Genomic DNA, 19,714 nt, shown 5'->3' with positions numbered 1-19,714 from the left:
GAGTGAGAAAATCATCACGTGGTGGTGCGCATTGTATGGGTGTGTGTTACATTACATTCACTAGTAGGAGTGAGAAAAACATCACGGGGTGGTGCGCATTGTATGGGTGTGTGTTACATTACATTCACTAGTAGGAGTGAGAAAAACATCACGGGGTGGTGCGCATTGTATGGGTGTGTGTTACATTACATTCACTAGTAGGAGTGAGAAAAACATCACGGGGTGGTGCGCATTGTATGGGTGTGTTTTACATTACATTCACTAGTAGGAGTGAGAAAAACATCACGGGGTGGTGCGCATTGTATGGGTGTGTGTTACATTGGATTCACTAGTAGGAGTGAGAAAAACATCACGGGGTGGTGCGCATTGTATTGGTGTGTGTTACATTAGATTCACTAGTAGGAGTGAGAAAAACATCACGGGGTGGTGCGCATTGTATGGGTGTGTGTTACATTAGATTCACTAGTAGGAGTGAGAAAAACATCACGGGGTGGTGCTCATAGTATGGGTGTGTGTTACATTACATTCACTAGTAGGAGTGAGAGAAACATCACGGGGTGGTGCGCATTGTATGGGTGTGTGTTACATTAGATTCACTAGTAGGAGTGAGAAAAACATCACGGGGTGGTGCGCATTGAATGGGTGTGTGTTACATTACATTCACTAGTAGGAGTGAGAAAAACATCACGGGGTGGTGCGCATTGTATGGGTGTGTGTTACATTACATTCACTAGTAGGAGTGAGAAAAATATCACGGGGTGGTGCGCATTGTATGGGTGTGTTACATTACATTCACTAGTAGCAGTGAGAAAAATATCACGGGGTGGTGCGCATTGTATGGGTGTGTGTTACATTAGATTCACTAGTAGGAGTGAGAAAAACATCACGGGGTGGTTCGCATTGTATGGGTGTGTGTTACATTCCATTCACTAGTAGGAGTGAGAAAAACATCACGGGGTGGTGCGCATTGTATGGGTGTGTGTTACATTACATTCACTAGTAGGAGTGAGAAAAACATCACGGGGTCGTGCGCATTGTACGGGTGTGTGTTAAATTACACTCACTCGTAGGAGTGAGAAAAACATCACGGGGTGGTGCGCATTGTATGGGTGTGTGTTACATTAGATTCACTAGTAGGAGTGAGAAAAACATCACGGGGTGGTGCGCATTGTATCGGTGTGTGTTACATTACATTCACTAGTAGGAGTGAGAAAAACATCACGGGGTGGTGCGCATTGTATGGGTGTGTGTTATATTACATTCACTAGTAGGAGTGAGAAAAACATCACGGGGTGGTGCGCATTGTATGGGTGTTTGTTACATTAGATTCACTAGTAGGAGTGAGAAAATCATCACGGGGTTGTGCGCATTGTATGGGTGTGTTTTACATTACATTCACTAGTAGGAGTGAGAAAAACATCACGGGGTGGTGCGCATTATATGGGTGTGTGTTACATTACATTCACTAGTAGGAGTGAGAAAAACATCACGGGGTGGTGCGCATTGTATGGGTGTGTGTTACATTAAATTCACTAGTAGGAGTGAGAAAAACATCACGGAGTGGTGCGCATTGTATGGGTGTGTGTTACATTACATTCACTAGTAGGAGTGAGAAAAACATCACGGGGTGGTGCACATTTTATGTGTGTGTGTTACATTACATTCACTAGTAGGAGTGAGAAAAACATCACGGGGTGGTGCGCATTGTATGGGTGTGTGTTACATTACATTCACTAGAAGGAGAGAGAAAAACATCACGGGGTGGTGCGCATTGTATGGGTGTGTGTTACATTACATTCACTAGTAGGAGTGAGAAAAACATCACGGGGTGCTGCGCATTGTATGGGTGTTTGTTACATTAGATACACTAGTAGGAGTGAGAAAGTCATCACGGGGTGGTGCGCATTGTACGGATGTGTGTTACATTACATTCACTAGTAGGAGTGAGAAAAACATCACGGGGTGGTGCGCATTGTACGGGTGTGTGTTACGTTAGATTCACTAGTAGGAGTGAGAAAAACATCACGGGGTGGTGCGCATTGTATGGGTGTGTGTTACATTACATTCACTAGTAGGAGTGAGAAAAACATCACGGGGTGGTGCGCATTGTATGGGTGTGTGTTACATTAGATTCACTAGTAGGAGTGAGAAAATCATCACGTGGTGGTGCGCATTGTATGGGTGTGTGTTACATTACATTCACTAGTAGGAGTGAGAAAAACGTCACGGGGTGGTGCGCATTGTATGGGTGTGTGTTACATTACATTCACTAGTAGGAGTGAGAAAAACATCACGGGGTGGTACGCATTGTATGGGTGTGTGTTACATTACATTCACTAGTAGGAGTGAGAAAATCATCACGGGCTGGTGCGCATTGTATGGCTGTGTGTTACATTACATTCACTAGTAGGAGTGAGAAAAACATCACGGGGTGGTGCGCATTGTATGGGTGTGTGTTACATTACAGTCACTAGTAGGAGTGAGAAAAACATCACGGGGTGGTGCGCATTGTATGGGTGTGTGTTACATTAGATTCACTAGTAGGAGTGAGAAAAACATCACGGGGTGGTGCGCATTGTATGGGTGTGTGTTACATTAGATTCACTAGTAGGAGTGAGAAAAACATCACGGGGTGGTGCGCATTTTATGGGTGTGTGTTACATTACATTCACTAGTAGGAGTGAGAAAAACATCACGGGGTGGTGCGCATTGTATGGGTGTGTGTTACATTACATTCACCAGTAGGAGTGAGAAAAACATCACGGGGTGGTGCGCATTGTATGGGTGTGTGTTACATTACATTCACTAGTAGGAGTGAGAAAAACATCACGGGGTGGTGCGCATTGTACGGGTGTGTGTTACATTACATTCACTAGTAGGAGTGAGAAAAACATCACGGGGTGGTGCGCATTGTACGGGTGTGTGTTACATTACATTCACTAGTAGGAGTGAGAAAAACATCACGGTGTGGTGCGCATTGTATGGGTGTGTGTTACATTACATTCACTAGTAGGAGTGAGAAAAATATCACGGGGTGGTGCGCATTGTATGGGTGTGTTACATTACATTCACTAGTAGCAGTGAGAAAAATATCACGGGGTGGTACGCATTGTATGGGTGTGTGTTACATTAGATTCACTAGTAGGAGTGAGAAAAACATCACGGGGTGGTGCGCATTGTATGGGTGTGTGTTACATTACATTCACTAGTAGGAGTGAGAAAAACATCACGGGGTGGTGCGCATTGTATGGGTGTGTGTTACATTACATTCACTAGTAGGAGTGAGAAAAACATCACGGGGTGGTGCGCATTGTATGGGTGTGTTTTACATTACATTCACTAGTAGGAGTGAGAAAAACATCACGGGGTGGTGCGCATTTTATTGGTGTGTGTTACATTAGATTCACTAGTAGGAGTGAGAAAAACATCACGGGGTGGTGCGCATTGTATGGGTGTGTGTTACATTAGATTCACTAGTAGGAGTGAGAAAAACATCACGGGGTGGTGCTCATAGTATGGGTGTGTGTTACATTACATTCACTAGTAGGAGTGAGAAAAACATCACGGGGTGGTGCGCATTGTATGGGTGTGTGTTACATTAGATTCACTAGTAGGAGTGAGAAAAACATCACGAGGTGGTGCGCATTGAATGGGTGTGTGTTACATTACATTCACTAGTAGGAGTGAGAAAAACATCACGGGGTGGTGCGCATTGTATGGGTGTGTGTTACATTACATTCACTAGTAGGAGTGAGAAAAATATCACGGGGTGGTGCGCATTGTATGGGTGTGTTACATTACATTCACTAGTAGCAGTGAGAAAAATATCACGGGGTGGTGCGCATTGTATGGGTGTGTGTTACATTAGATTCACTAGTAGGAGTGAGAAAAACATCACGGGGTGGTGCGCATTGTATGGGTGTGTGTTACATTCCATTCACTAGTAGGAGTGAGAAAAACATCACGGGGTGGTGCGCATTGTATGGGTGTGTGTTACATTACATTCACTAGTAGGAGTGAGAAAAACATCACGGGGTCGTGCGCATTGTACGGGTGTGTGTTAAATTACACTCACTCGTAGGAGTGAGAAAAACATCACGGGGTGGTGTGCATTGTATGGGTGTGTGTTACATTAGATTCACTAGTAGGAGTGAGAAAAACATCACGGGGTGGTGCTCATTTTATGGGTGTGTGTTACATTACATTCACTAGTAGGAGTGAGAAAAACATCACGGGGTGGTGCGCATTGTATGGGTGTGTGTTACATTAGATTCACTAGTAGGAGTGAGAAAAACATCACGGGGTGGTGCGCATTGTATGGGTGTGTGTTACATTCCATTCACTAGTAGGAGTGAGAAAAACATCACGGGGTGGTGCGCATTGTATGGGTGTGTGTTACATTACATTCACTAGTAGCAGTGAGAAAAATATCACGGGGTGGTGCGCATTGTATGGGTGTGTGTTACATTAGATTCACTAGTAGGAGTGAGAAAAACATCACGGGGTGGTGCGCATTGTATGGGTGTGTGTTACATTCCATTCACTCGTAGGAGTGAGAAAAACATCACGGGGTGGTGCGCATTGCATGGGTGTGTGTTACATTAGATTCACTAGTAGGAGTGAGAAAAACATCACGGGGTGGTGCGCATTTTATGGGTGTGTGTTACATTACATTCACTAGTAGGAGTGAGAAAAACATCACGGGGTGGTGCGCATTGTATGGGTGTGTGTTACATTACATTCACTAGTAGGAGTGAGAAAAACATCACGGGGTGGTGCGCATTGTATGGGTGTTTGTTACATTAGATTCACTAGTAGGAGTGAGAAAATCATCACGGGGTGGTGCGCATTGTATGGGTGTGTTTTACATTACATTCACTAGTAGGAGTGAGAAAAACATCACGGGGTGGTGCGCATTATATGGGTGTGTGTTACATTACATTCACTAGTAGGAGTGAGAAAAACATCACGGGGTGGTGCGCATTGTATGGGTGTGTGTTACATTAGATTCACTAGTAGGAGTGAGAAAAACATCACGGGGTGGTGCGCATTGTATGGGTGTGTGTTACATTACATTCACTAGTAGGAGTGAGAAAAACATCACGGGGTGGTGCACATTGTATGTGTGTGTGTTACATTACATTCACTAGTAGGAGTGAGAAAAACATCACGGGGTGGTGCGCATTGTATGGGTGTGTGTTACATTAGATTCACTAGAAGGAGAGAGAAAAACATCACGGGGTGGTGCGCATTGTATGGGTGTGTGTTACATTACATTCACTAGTAGGAGTGAGAAAAACATCACGGGGTGCTGCGCATTGTATGGGTGTTTGTTACATTAGATACACTAGTAGGAGTGAGAAAATCATCACGGGGTGGTGCGCATTGTACGGATGTGTGTTACATTACATTCACTAGTAGGAGTGAGAAAAACATCACGGGGTGGTACGCATTGTATGGGTGTGTGTTACATTAGATTCACTAGTAGGAGTGAGAAAAACATCACGGGGTGGTGCGCATTGTATGGGTGTGTGTTACATTACATTCACTAGTAGGAGTGAGAAAAACATCACGGGGTGGTGCGCATTGTATGTGTGTGTGTTACATTACATTCACTAGTAGGAGTGAGAAAAACATCACGGGGTGGTGCGCATTGTATGGGTGTGTGTTACATTAGATTCACTAGAAGGAGAGAGAAAAACATCACGGGGTGGTGCGCATTGTATGGATGTGTGTTACATTACATTCACTAGTAGGAGTGAGAAAAACATCACGGGGTGCTGCGCATTGTATGGGTGTTTGTTACATTAGATACACTAGTAGGAGTGAGAAAATCATCACGGGGTGGTGCGCATTGTACGGATGTGTGTTACATTACATTCACTAGTAGGAGTGAGAAAAACATCACGGGGTGGTGCGCATTGTACGAGTGTGTGTTACGTTAGATTCACTAGTAAGAGTGAGAAAAACATCACGGGGTGGTGCGCATTGTATGGGTGTGTGTTACATTACATTCACTAGTAGGAGTGAGAAAAACATCACGGGGTGGTGCGCATTGTATGGGTGTGTGTTACATTAGATTCACTAGTAGGAGTGAGACAATCATCACGTGGTGGTGCGCATTGTATGGGTGTGTGTTACATTACATTCACTAGTAGGAGTGAGAAAAACTTCACGGGGTGGTGCGCATTGTATGGGTGTGTGTTACATTACATTCACTAGTAGGAGTGAGAAAAACATCACGGGGTGGTACGCATTGTATGGGTGTGTGTTACATTACATTCACTAGTAGGAGTGAGAAAATCATCACGGGGTGGTGCGCATTGTATGGCTGTGTGTTACATTACATTCACTAGTAGGAGTGAGAAAAACATCACGGGGTGGTGCGCATTGTATGGGTGTGTGTTACATTACAGTCACTAGTAGGAGTGAGAAAAACATCACGGGGTGGTGCGCATTGTATGGGTGTGTGTTACATTAGATTCACTAGTAGGAGTGAGAAAAACATCACGGGGTGGTGCGCATTGTATGGGTGTGTGTTACATTAGATTCACTAGTAGGAGTGAGAAAAACATCACGGGGTGGTGCGCATTGTATGGGTGTGTGTTACATTAGATTCACCAGTAGGAGTGAGAAAAACATCACGGGGTGGTGCGCATTGTATGGGTGTGTGTTACATTACAGTCACTAGTAGGAGTGAGAAAAACATCACGGGGTGGTGCGCATTGTATGGGTGTGTGTTACATTACAGTCACTAGTAGGAGTGAGAAAAACATCACGGGGTGGTGCGCATTGTATGGGTGTGTGTTACATTAGATTCACTAGTAGGAGTGAGAAAAACATCACGGGGTGGTGCGCATTGTATGGGTGTGTGTTACATTAGATTCACTAGTAGGAGTGAGAAAAACATCACGGGGTGGTGCGCATTGTATGGGTGTGTGTTACATTACATTCACTAGTAGGAGTGAGAAAAACATCACGGGGTGGTGCGCATTGTATGGGTGTTTGTTACATTAGATTCACTAGTAGGAGTGAGAAAATCATCACGGTGTGGTGCGCATTGTATGGGTGTGTTTTACATTACATTCACTAGTAGGAGTGAGAAAAACATCACGGGGTGGTGCGCATTATATGGGTGTGTGTTACATTACATTCACTAGTAGGAGTGAGAAAAACATCACGGGGTGGTGCGCATTGTATGGGTGTGTGTTACATTAGATTCACTAGTAGGAGTGAGAAAAACATCACGGGGTGGTGCGCATTGTATGGGTGTGTGTTACATTACATTCACTAGTAGGAGTGAGAAAAACATCACGGGGTGGTGCACATTGTATGTGTGTGTGTTACATTACATTCACTAGTAGGAGTGAGAAAAACATCACGGGGTGGTGCGCATTGCATGGGTGTGTGTTACATTAGATTCACTAGAAGGAGAGAGAAAAACATCACGGGGTGGTGCGCATTGTATGGGTGTGTGTTACATTAGATTCACTAGTAGGAGTGAGAAAAACATCACGGGGTGGTTCGCATTGTATGGGTGTGTGTTACATTAGATTCACTAGTAGGAGTGAGAAAAACATCACGGGGTGGTGCGCATTGTATGGGTGTGTGTTACATTAGATTCACTAGTAGGAGTGAGAAAAACATCACGGGGTGGTGCGCATTGTATGGGTGTGTGTTACATTACATTCACTAGTAGGAGTGAGAAAAACATCACGGGGTGGTGCGCATTGTATGGGTGTGTGTTACATTACATTCACTAGTAGGAGTGAGAAAAACATCACGGGGTGGTGCGCATTATACGGGTGTGTGTTACATTACATTCACTAGTAGGAGTGAGAAAAACATCACGGGGTGGTGCGCATTGTACGGGTGTGTGTTACATTACATTCACTAGTAGGAGTGAGAAAAACATCACGGTGTGGTGCGCATTGTATGGGTGTGTGTTACATTACATTCACTAGTAGGAGTGAGAAAAATATCACGGGGTGGTGCGCATTGTATGGGTGTCTTACATTACATTCACTAGTAGCAGTGAGAAAAATATCACGGGGTGGTACGCATTGTATGGGTGTGTGTTACATTAGATTCACTAGTAGGAGTGAGAAAAACATCACGGGGTGGTGCGCATTGTATGGGTGTGTGTTACATTACATTCACTAGTAGGAGTGAGAAAAACATCACGGGGTGGTGCGCATTGTATGGGTGTGTTTTACATTACATTCACTAGTAGGAGTGAGAAAAACATCACGGGGTGGTGCGCATTTTATTGGTGTGTGTTACATTAGATTCACTAGTAGGAGTGAGAAAAACATCACGGGGTGGTGCGCATTGTATTGGTGTGTGTTACATTAGATTGACTAGTAGGAGTGAGAAAAACATCACGGGGTGGTGCGCATTGTATGGGTGTGTGTTACATTAGATTCACTAGTAGGAGTGAGAAAAACATCACGGGGTGGTGCTCATAGTATGGGTGTGTGTTACATTACATTCACTAGTAGGAGTGAGAAAAACATCACGGGGTGGTGCGCATTGTATGGGTGTGTGTTACATTAGATTCACTAGTAGGAGTGAGAAAAACATCACGGGGTGGTGCGCATTGTATGGGTGTTTGTTACATTAGATACACTAGTAGGAGTGAGAAAAACATCACGGATTGGTGCGCATTGTATGGGTGTGTTTTACATTACATTCACTAGTAGGAGTGAGAAAAACATCACGGGGTGGTGCGCATTATATGGGTGTGTGTTACATTACATTCACTAGTAGGAGTGAGAAAAACATCACGGGGTGGTGCGCATTGTATGGGTGTGTGTTACATTACATTCACTAGTAGGAGTGAGAAAAACATCACGGGGTGGTATGCATTGTATGGGTGTGTGTTACATTACATTCACTAGTAGGAGTGAGAAAATCATCACGGCGTGGTGCGCATTGTATGGCTGTGTGTTACATTACATTCACTAGTAGGAGTGAGAAAAACATCACGGGGTGGTGCGCATTGTATGGGTGTGTGTTACATTACATTCACTAGTAGGAGTGAGAAAAACATCACGGGGTGGTGCGCATTGTATGGGTGTGTGTTACATTAGATTCACTAGTAGGAGTGAGAAAAACATCACGGGGTGGTGCGCATTGTATGGGTGTGTGTTACATTAGATTCACTAGTAGGAGTGAGAAAAACATCACGGGGTGGTGCGCATTGTATGGGTGTGTGTTACATTAGATTCACTAGTAGGAGTGAGAAAAACATCACGGGGTGGTGCGCATTGTATGGGTGTGTGTTACATTAGATTCACTAGTAGGAGTGAGAAAAACATCACGGGGTGGTGCGCATTGTATGGGTGTGTGTTACATTACATTCACTAGTAGGAGTGAGAAAAACATCACGGGGTGGTGCGCATTGTACGGGTGTGTGTTACATTACATTCACTAGTAGGAGTGAGAAAAACATCACGGGGTGGTGCGCATTTTACGGGTGTGTGTTACATTACATTCACTAGTAGGAGTGAGAAAAACATCACGGTGTGGTGCGCATTGTATGGGTGTGTGTTACATTACATTCACTAGTAGGAGTGAGAAAAATATCACGGGGTGGTGCGCATTGTATGGGTGTGTTACATTACCTTCACTAGTAGCAGTGAGAAAAATATCACGGGGTGGTACGCATTGTATGGGTGTGTGTTACATTAGATTCACTAGTAGGAGTGAAAAAAACATCACGGGGTGGTGCGCATTGTATGGGTGTGTGTTACATTACATTCACTAGTAGGAGTGAGAAAAACATCACGGGGTGGTGCGCATTGTATGGGTGTGTTTTACATTACATTCACTAGTAGGAGTGAGAAAAACATCACGGGGTGGTGCGCATTTTATTGGTGTGTGTTACATTAGATTCACTAGTAGGAGTGAGAAAAACATCACGGGGTGGTGCGCATTGTATTGGTGTGTGTTACATTAGATTGACTATTAGGAGTGAGAAAAAGATCACGGGGTGGTGCGCATTGTATGGGTGTGTGTTACATTAGATTCACTAGAAGGAGTGAGAAAAACATCACGGGGTGGTGCTCATAGTATGGGTGTGTGTTACATTACATTCACTAGTAGGAGTGAGAAAAACATCACGGGGTGGTGCGCATTGTATGGGTGTGTGTTACATTAGATTCACTAGTAGGAGTGAGAAAAACATCACGGGGTGGTGCGCATTGAATGGGTGTGTGTTACATTACATTCACAAGTAGGAGTGAGAAAAACATCACGGGGTGGTGCGCATTGTATGGGTGTGTGCTACATTACATTCACTAGTAGGAGTGAGAAAAATATCACGGGGTGGTGCGCATTGTATGGGTGTGTTACATTACATTCACTAGTAGCAGTGAGAAAAATATCACGGGGTGGTGCGCATTGTATGGGTGTTTTTTACATTAGATTCACTAGTAGGATTGAGAAAATCATCACGGGGTGGTGCGCATTGTATGGGTGTGTTTTACATTACATTCACTAGTAGGAGTGAGAAAAACATCACGGGGTGGTGCGCATTATATGGGTGTGTGTTACATTACATTCACTAGTAGGAGTGAGAAAAACATCACGGGGTGGTGCGCATTGTATGGGTGTGTGTTACATTAGATTCACTAGTAGGAGTGAGAAAAACATCACGGGGTGGTGCGCATTGTATGTGTGTGTGTTACATTACATTCACTAGTAGGAGTGAGAAAAACATCACGGGGTGGTGCGCATTGTATGGGTGTGTGTTACATTAGATTCACTAGAAGGAGAGAGAAAAACATCACGGGGTGGTGCGCATTGTATGGGTGTGTGTTACATTACATTCACTAGTAGGAGTGAGAAAAACATCACGGGGTGCTGCGCATTGTATGGGTGTTTGTTACATTAGATACACTAGTAGGAGTGAGAAAATCATCACGGGGTGGTGCGCATTGTACGGATGTGTGTTACATTACATTCACTAGTAGGAGTGAGAAAAACATCACGGGGTGGTACGCATTGTATGGGTGTGTGTTACATTAGATTCACTAGTAGGAGTGAGAAAAACATCACGGGGTGGTGCGCATTGTATGGGTGTGTGTTACATTACATTCACTAGTAGGAGTGAGAAAAACATCACGGGGTGGTGCGCATTGTATGTGTGTGTGTTACATTACATTCACTAGTAGGAGTGAGAAAAACATCACGGGGTGGTGCGCATTGTATGGGTGTGTGTTACATTAGATTCACTAGAAGGAGAGAGAAAAACTTCACGGGGTGGTGCGCATTGTATGGGTGTGTGTTACATTACATTCACTAGTAGGAGTGAGAAAAACATCACGGGGTGCTGCGCATTGTATGGGTGTTTGTTACATTAGATACACTAGTAGGAGTGAGAAAATCATCACGGGGTGGTGCGCATTGTACGGATGTGTGTTACATTACATTCACTAGTAGGAGTGAGAAAAACATCACGGGGTGGTGCGCATTGTACGAGTGTGTGTTACGTTAGATTCACTAGTAGGAGTGAGAAAAACATCACGGGGTGGTGCGCATTGTATGGGTGTGTGTTACATTACATTCACTAGTAGGAGTGAGAAAAACATCACGGGGTGGTGCGCATTGTATGGGTGTGTGTTACATTAGATTCACTAGTAGGAGTGAGAAAATCATCACGTGGTTGTGCGCATTGTATGGGTGTGTGTTACATTACATTCACTAGTAGGAGTGAGAAAAACTTCACGGGGTGGTGCGCATTGTATGGGTGTGTGTTACATTACATTCACTAGTAGGAGTGAGAAAAACATCACGGGGTGGTACGCATTGTATGGGTGTGTGTTACATTACATTCACTAGTAGGAGTGAGAAAATCATCACGGGGTGGTGCGCATTGTATGGCTGTGTGTTACATTACATTCACTAGTAGGAGTGAGAAAAACATCACGGGGTGGTGCGCATTGTATGGGTGTGTGTTACATTACAGTCACTAGTAGGAGTGAGAAAAACATCACGGGGTGGTGCGCATTGTATGGGTGTGTGTTACATTAGATTCACTAGTAGGAGTGAGAAAAACATCACGGGGTGGTGCGCATTGTATGGGTGTGTGTTACATTAGATTCACTAGTAGGAGTGAGAAAAACATCACGGGGTGGTGCGCATTGTATGGGTGTGTGTTACATTAGATTCACTAGTAGGAGTGAGAAAAACATCACGGGGTGGTGCGCATTGTATGGGTGTGTGTTACATTACATTCACCAGTAGGAGTGAGAAAAACATCACGGGGTGGTGCGCATTGTATGGGTGTGTGTTACATTACATTCACCAGTAGGAGTGAGAAAAACATCACGGGGTGGTGCGCATTGTACGGGTGTGTGTTACATTACATTCACTAGTAGGAGTGAGAAAAACATCATGGGGTGGTGCGCATTGTACGGGTGTGTGTTACATTAGATTCACTAGTAGGAGTGAGAAAAACATCACGGGGTGGTGCGCATTGTATGGGTGTGTGTTACATTCCATTCACTAGTAGGAGTGAGAAAAACATCACGGGGTGGTGCGCATTGTATGGGTGTGTGTTACATTACATTCACTAGTAGCAGTGAGAAAAATATCACGGGGTGGTGCGCATTGTATGGGTGTGTGTTACATTAGATTCACTAGTAGGAGTGAGAAAAACATCACGGGGTGGTGCGCATTGTATGGGTGTGTGTTACATTACATTCACTAGTAGGAGTGAGAAAAACATCACGGGGTGGTGCGCATTGTATGGGTGTTTGTTACATTAGATTCACTAGTAGGAGTGAGAAAATCATCACGGTGTGGTGCGCATTGTATGGGTGTGTTTTACATTACATTCACTAGTAGGAGTGAGAAAAACATCACGGGGTGGTGCACATTGTATGGGTGTGTGTTACATTAGATTCACTAGTAGGAGTGAGAAAAACATCACGGGGTGGTGCGCATTGTATGGGTGTGTGTTACATTAGATTCACTAGTAGGAGTGAGAAAAACATCACGGGGTGGTGCGCATTGTATGGGTGTGTGTTACATTCCATTCACTAGTAGGAGTGAGAAAAACATCACGGGGTGGTGCGCATTGTATGGGTGTGTGTTACATTACATTCACCAGTAGGAGTGAGAAAAACATCACGGGGTGGTGCGCATTGTATGGGTGTGTGTTACATTACATTCACCAGTAGGAGTGAGAAAAACATCACGGGGTGGTGCGCATTGTACGGGTGTGTGTTACATTACATTCACTAGTAGGAGTGAGAAAAACATCATGGGGTGGTGCGCATTGTACGGGTGTGTGTTACATTAGATTCACTAGTAGGAGTGAGAAAAACATCACGGGGTGGTGCGCATTGTATGGGTGTGTGTTACATTCCATTCACTAGTAGGAGTGAGAAAAACATCACGGGGTGGTGCGCATTGTATGGGTGTGTGTTACATTACATTCACTAGTAGCAGTGAGAAAAATATCACGGGGTGGTGCGCATTGTATGGGTGTGTGTTACATTAGATTCACTAGTAGGAGTGAGAAAAACATCACGGGGTGGTGCGCATTGTATGGGTGTGTGTTACATTACATTCACTAGTAGGAGTGAGAAAAACATCACGGGGTGGTGCGCATTGTATGGGTGTGTGTTACATTAGATTCACTAGTAGGAGTGAGAAAAACATCACGGGTTGGTGCGCATTGTATGGGTGTGTGTTACATTACATTCACTAGTAGGAGTGAGAAAAACATCACGGGGTGGTGCACATTGTATGTGTGTGTGTTACATTACATTCACTAGTAGGAGTGAGAAAAACATCACGGGGTGGTGCGCATTGTATGGGTGTGTGTTACATTAGATTCACTAGAAGGAGAGAGAAAAACATCACGGGGTGGTGCGCATTGTATGGGTGTGTGTTACATTAGATTCACTAGTAGGAGTGAGAAAAACATCACGGGGTGGTGCGCATTGTATGGGTGTGTGTTACATTAGATTCACTAGTAGGAGTGAGAAAAACATCACGGGGTGGTGCGCATTGTATGGGTGTGTGTTACATTAGATTCACTAGTAGGAGTGAGAAAAACATCACGGGGTGGTGCGCATTGTATGGGTGTGTGTTACATTACATTCACTAGTAGGAGTGAGAAAAACATCACGGGGTGGTGCGCATTGTATGGGTGTGTGTTACATTACATTCACTAGTAGGAGTGAGAAAAACATCACGGGGTGGTGCGCATTGTACGGGTGTGTGTTACATTACATTCACTAGTAGGAGTGAGAAAAACATCACGGGGTGGTGCGCATTGTACGGGTGTGTGTTACATTACATTCACTAGTAGGAGTGAGAAAAACATCACGGTGTGGTGCGCATTGTTGGGGTGTGTGTTACATTACATTCACTAGTAGGAGTGAGAAAAATATCACGGGGTGGTGCGCATTGTATGGGTGTGTCTTACATTACATTCACTAGTAGCAGTGAGAAAAATATCATGGGGTGGTACGCATTGTATGGGTGTGTGTTACATTAGATTCACTAGTAGGAGTGAGAAAAACATCACGGGGTGGTGCGCATTGTATGGGTGTGTGTTACATTACATTCACTAGTAGGAGTGAGAAAAACATCACGGGGTGGTGCGCATTGTATGGGTGTGTTTTACATTACATTCACTAGTAGGAGTGAGAAAAACATCACAGGGTGGTGCGCATTTTATTGGTGTGTGTTACATTAGATTCACTAGTAGGAGTGTGAAAAACATCACGGGGTGGTGCGCATTGTATTGGTGTGTGTTACATTAGATTGACTAGTAGGAGTGAGAAAAACATCACGGGGTGGTGCGCATTGTATGGGTGTGTGTTACATTAGATTCACTAGTAGGAGTGAGAAAAACATCACGGGGTGGTGCTCATAGTATGGGTGTGTGTTACATTACATTCACTAGTAGGAGTGAGAAAAACATCACGGGGTGGTGCGCATTGTATGGGTGTGTGTTACATTAGATTCACTAGTAGGAGTGAGAAAAACATCACGGGGTGGTTCGCATTGTATGGGTGTTTGTTACATTAGATACACTAGTAGGAGTGAGAAAAACATCACGGGGTGGTGCGCATTGTATGGGTGTGTTTTACATTACATTCACTAGTAGGAGTGAGAAAAACATCACGGGGTGGTGCGCATTATATGGGTGTGTGTTACATTACATTCACTAGTAGGAGTGAGAAAAACATCACGGGGTGGTGCGCATTGTATTGGTGTGTGTTACATTACATTCACTAGTAGGAGTGAGAAAAACATCACGGGGTGGTACGCATTGTATGGGTGTGTGTTACATTACATTCACTAGTAGGAGTGAGAAAATCATCACGGCGTGGTGCGCATTGTATGGCTGTGTGTTACATTACATTCACTAGTAGGAGTGAGAAAAACATCACGGGGTGGTGCGCATTGTATGGGTGTGTGTTACATTACATTCACTAGTAGGAGTGAGAAAAACATCACGGGGTGGTGCGCATTGTATGGGTGTGTTTTACATTAGATTCACTAGTAGGAGTGAGAAAAACATCACGGGGTGGTGCGCATTGTATGGGTGTGTGTTACATTAGATTCACTAGTAGGAGTGAGAAAAACATCACGGGGTGGTGCGCATTGTATGGGTGTGTGTTACATTAGATTCACTAGTAGGAGTGAGAAAAACATCACGGGGTGGTGCGCATTGTATGGGTGTGTGTTACATTAGATTCACTAGTAGGAGTGAGAAAAACATCACGGGGTGGTGCGCATTGTATGGGTGTGTGTTACATTAGATTCACTAGTAGGAGTGAGAAAAACATCACGGGGTGGTGCGCATTGTACGGGTGTGTGTTACATTACATTCACTAGTAGGAGTGAGAAAAACATCACGGGGTGGTGCGCATTGTACGGGTGTGTGTTACATTACATTCACTAGTAGGAGTGAGAAAAACATCACGGTGTGGTGCGTATTGTATGGGTGTGTGTTACATTACATTCACTAGTAGGAGTGAGAAAAATATCACGGGGTGGTGCGCATTGTATGGGTGTGTTACATTACCTTCACTAGTAGCAGTGAGAAAAATATCACGGGGTGGTACGCATTGTATGGGTGTGTGTTACATTAGATTCACTAGTAGGAGTGAAAAAAACATCACGGGGTGGTGCGCATTGTATGGGTGTGTGTTACATTACATTCACTAGTAGGAGTGAGAAAAACATCACGGGGTGGTGCGCATTGTATGGGTGTGTTTTACATTACATTCACTAGTAGGAGTGAGAAAAACATCACGGGGTGGTGCGCATTTTATTGGTGTGTGTTACATTAGATTCACTAGTAGGAGTGAGAAAAACATCACGGGGTGGTGCGCATTGTATTGGTGTGTGTTACATTAGATTGACTAGTAGGAGTGAGAAAAACATCACGGGGTGGTGCGCATTGTATGGGTGTGTGTTACATTAGATTCACTAGTAGGAGTGAGAAAAACATCACGGGGTGGTGCTCATAGTATGGGTGTGTGTTACATTACATTCACTAGTAGGAGTGAGAAAAACATCACGGGGTGGTGCGCATTGTATGGGTGTGTGTTACATTAGATTCACTAGTAGGAGTGAGAAAAACATCACGGGGTGGTGCGCATTGAATGGGTGTGTGTTACATTACATTCACAAGTAGGAGTGAGAAAAACATCACGGGGTGGTGCGCATTGTATGGGTGTGTGCTACATTACATTCACTAGTAGGAGTGAGAAAAATATCACGGGGTGGTGCGCATTGTATGGGTGTGTTACATTACATTCACTAGTAGCAGTGAGAAAAATATCACGGGGTGGTGCGCATTGTATGGGTGTTTGTTACATTAGATTCACTAGTAGGAGTGAGAAAATCATCACGGGGTGGTGCGCATTGTATGGGTGTGTTTTACATTACATTCACTAGTAGGAGTGAGAAAAACATCACGGGGTGGTGCGCATTATATGGGTGTGTGTTACATTACATTCACTAGTAGGAGTGAGAAAAACATCACGGGGTGGTGCGCATTGTATGGGTGTGTGTTACATTAGATTCACTAGTAGGAGTGAGAAAAACATCACGGGGTGGTGCGCATTGTATGGGTGTGTGTTACATTACATTCACTAGTAGGAGTGAGAAAAACATCACGGGGTGGTGGGCATTGTATGGGTGTGTGTTACATTAGATTCACTAGTAGGAGTGAGAAAATCATCACGTGGTGGTGCGCATTGTATGGGTGTGTGTTACATTACATTCACTAGTAGGAGTGAGAAAAACATCATGGGGTGGTGCGCATAGTATGGGTGTGTGTTACATTACATTCACTAGTAGGAGTGAGAAAAACATCACGGGGTGGTGCGCATTGTACGGGTGTGTGTTACATTACATTCACTAGTACGAGTGAGAAAAACATCACGGGGTGGTGCGCATTGTATGGGTGTGTTACATTACATTCACTAGTAGCAGTGAGAAAAATATCACGGGGTGGTACGCATTGTATGGGTGTGTGTTACATTAGATTCACTAGTAGGAGTGAGAAAAACATCACGGGGTGGTGCGCATTGTATGGGTGTGTGTTACATTACATTCACTAGTAGGAGTGAGAAAAACATCACGGGGTGGTGCGCATTGTATGGGTGTGTGTTACATTAGATTCACTAGTAGGAGTGAGAAAATCATCACGTGGTGGTGCGCATTGTATGGGTGTGTGTTACATTACATTCACTAGTAGGAGTGAGAAAAACATCATGGGGTGGTGCGCATAGTATGGGTGTGTGTTACATTACATTCACTAGTAGGAGTGAGAAAAACATCACGGGGTGGTGCGCATTGTACGGGTGTGTGTTACATTACATTCACTAGTACGAGTGAGAAAAACATCACGGGGTGGTGCGCATTGTATGGGTGTGTTACATTACATTCACTAGTAGCAGTGAGAAAAATATCACGGGGTGGTACGCATTGTATGGGTGTGTGTTACATTAGATTCAATAGTAGGAGTGAGAAAAACATCACGGGGTGGTGCGCATTGTATGGGTGTGTGTTACATTACATTCACTAGTAGGAGTGAGAAAAACATCACGGGGTGGTGCGCATTGTATGGGTGTGTGTTACATTACATTCACTAGTAGGAGTGAGAAAAACATCACGGGGTGGGGCTCATTGTATGGGTGTGTGTTACATTAGATTCACTAGTAGCAGTGAGAAAAATATCACGGGGTGGTACGCATTGTATGGGTGTGTGTTACATTAGATTCACTAGTAGGAGTGAGAAAAACATCATGGGGTGGTGCGCATTGTATGGGTGTGTGTTACATTACATTCACTAGTAGGAGTGAGAAAAACATCACGGGGTGGTGCGCATTGTATGGGTGTGTGTTACATTAGATTCACTAGTAGGAGTGAGAAAATCATCACGTGGTGGTGCGCATTGTATGGGTGTGTGTTACATTACATTCACTAGTAGGAGTGAGAAAAACATCACGGGGTGGTGCGCATTGTATGGGTGTGTGTTACATTACATTCACTAGTAGGAGTGAGAAAATCATCACGGGGTGGTGCGCATTGTATGGCTGTGTGTTACATTACATTCACTAGTAGGAGTGAGAAAAACATCATGGGGTGGTGCGCATTGTATGGGTGTGTGTTACATTACATTCACTAGTAGGAGTGAGAAAAACATCACGGGGTGGTGCGCATTGTATGGGTGTGTGTTACATTAGATTCACTAGTAGGAGTGAGAAAAACATCACGGGGTGGTGCGCATTGTATGGGTGTGTGTTACATTAGATTCACTAGTAGGAGTGAGAAAAACATCACGGGGTGGTGCGCATTGTATGGGTGTGTGTTACATTAGATTCACTAGTAGGAGTGAGAAAAACATCACGGGGTGGTGCGCATTGTATGGGTGTGTGTTACATTACATTCACTAGTAGGAGTGAGAAAAACATCACGGGGTGGTGCGCATTGTATGGGTGTGTGTTACATTACATTCACTAGTAGGAGTGAGAAAAACATCACGGGGTGGTGTGCATTGTACGGGTGTGTGTTACATTACATTCACTAGTAGGAGTGAGAAAAACATCACGGGGTGGTGCGCATTGTACGGGTGTGTGTTACATTACATTCACTAGTAGGAGTGAGAAAAACATCACTTTGTGGTGCGCATTGTATGGGTGTGTGTTACATTACATTCACTAGTAGGAGTGAGAAAAATATCACGGGGTGGTGCGCATTGTATGGGTGTGTTACATTACATTCACTAGTAGCAGTGAGAAAAATATCACGGGGTGGTACGCATTGTATGGGTGTGTGTTACATTAGATTCACTAGTAGGAGTGAGAAAAACATCACGGGGTGGTGCGCATTGTATGGGTGTGTGTTACATTACATTCACTAGTAGGAATGAGAAAAACATCACGGGGTGGTGCGCATTGTATGGGTGTGTGTTACATTACATTCACTAGTAGGAGTGAGAAAAACATCACGGGGTGGTGCGCATTGTATGGGTGTGTGTTACATTAGATTCACTAGTAGGAGTGAGAAAATCATCACGTGGTGGTGCGCATTGTATGGGTGTGTGTTACATTACATTCACTAGTAGGAGTGAGAAAAACATCATGGGGTGGTGCGCATAGTATGGGTGTGTGTTACATTACATTCACTAGTAGGAGTGAGAAAAACATCACGGGGTGGTACGCATTGTATG

Source organism: Cavia porcellus, unplaced genomic scaffold (assembly GCF_034190915.1).
Source record: "Cavia porcellus strain 051 isolate PalLab524CR breed Dunkin Hartley unplaced genomic scaffold, mCavPor4.1 scaffold_2, whole genome shotgun sequence".
NCBI lineage: Eukaryota > Metazoa > Chordata > Mammalia > Rodentia > Caviidae > Cavia > Cavia porcellus.
Note: the sequence above shows the minus strand (reverse complement) of the source record.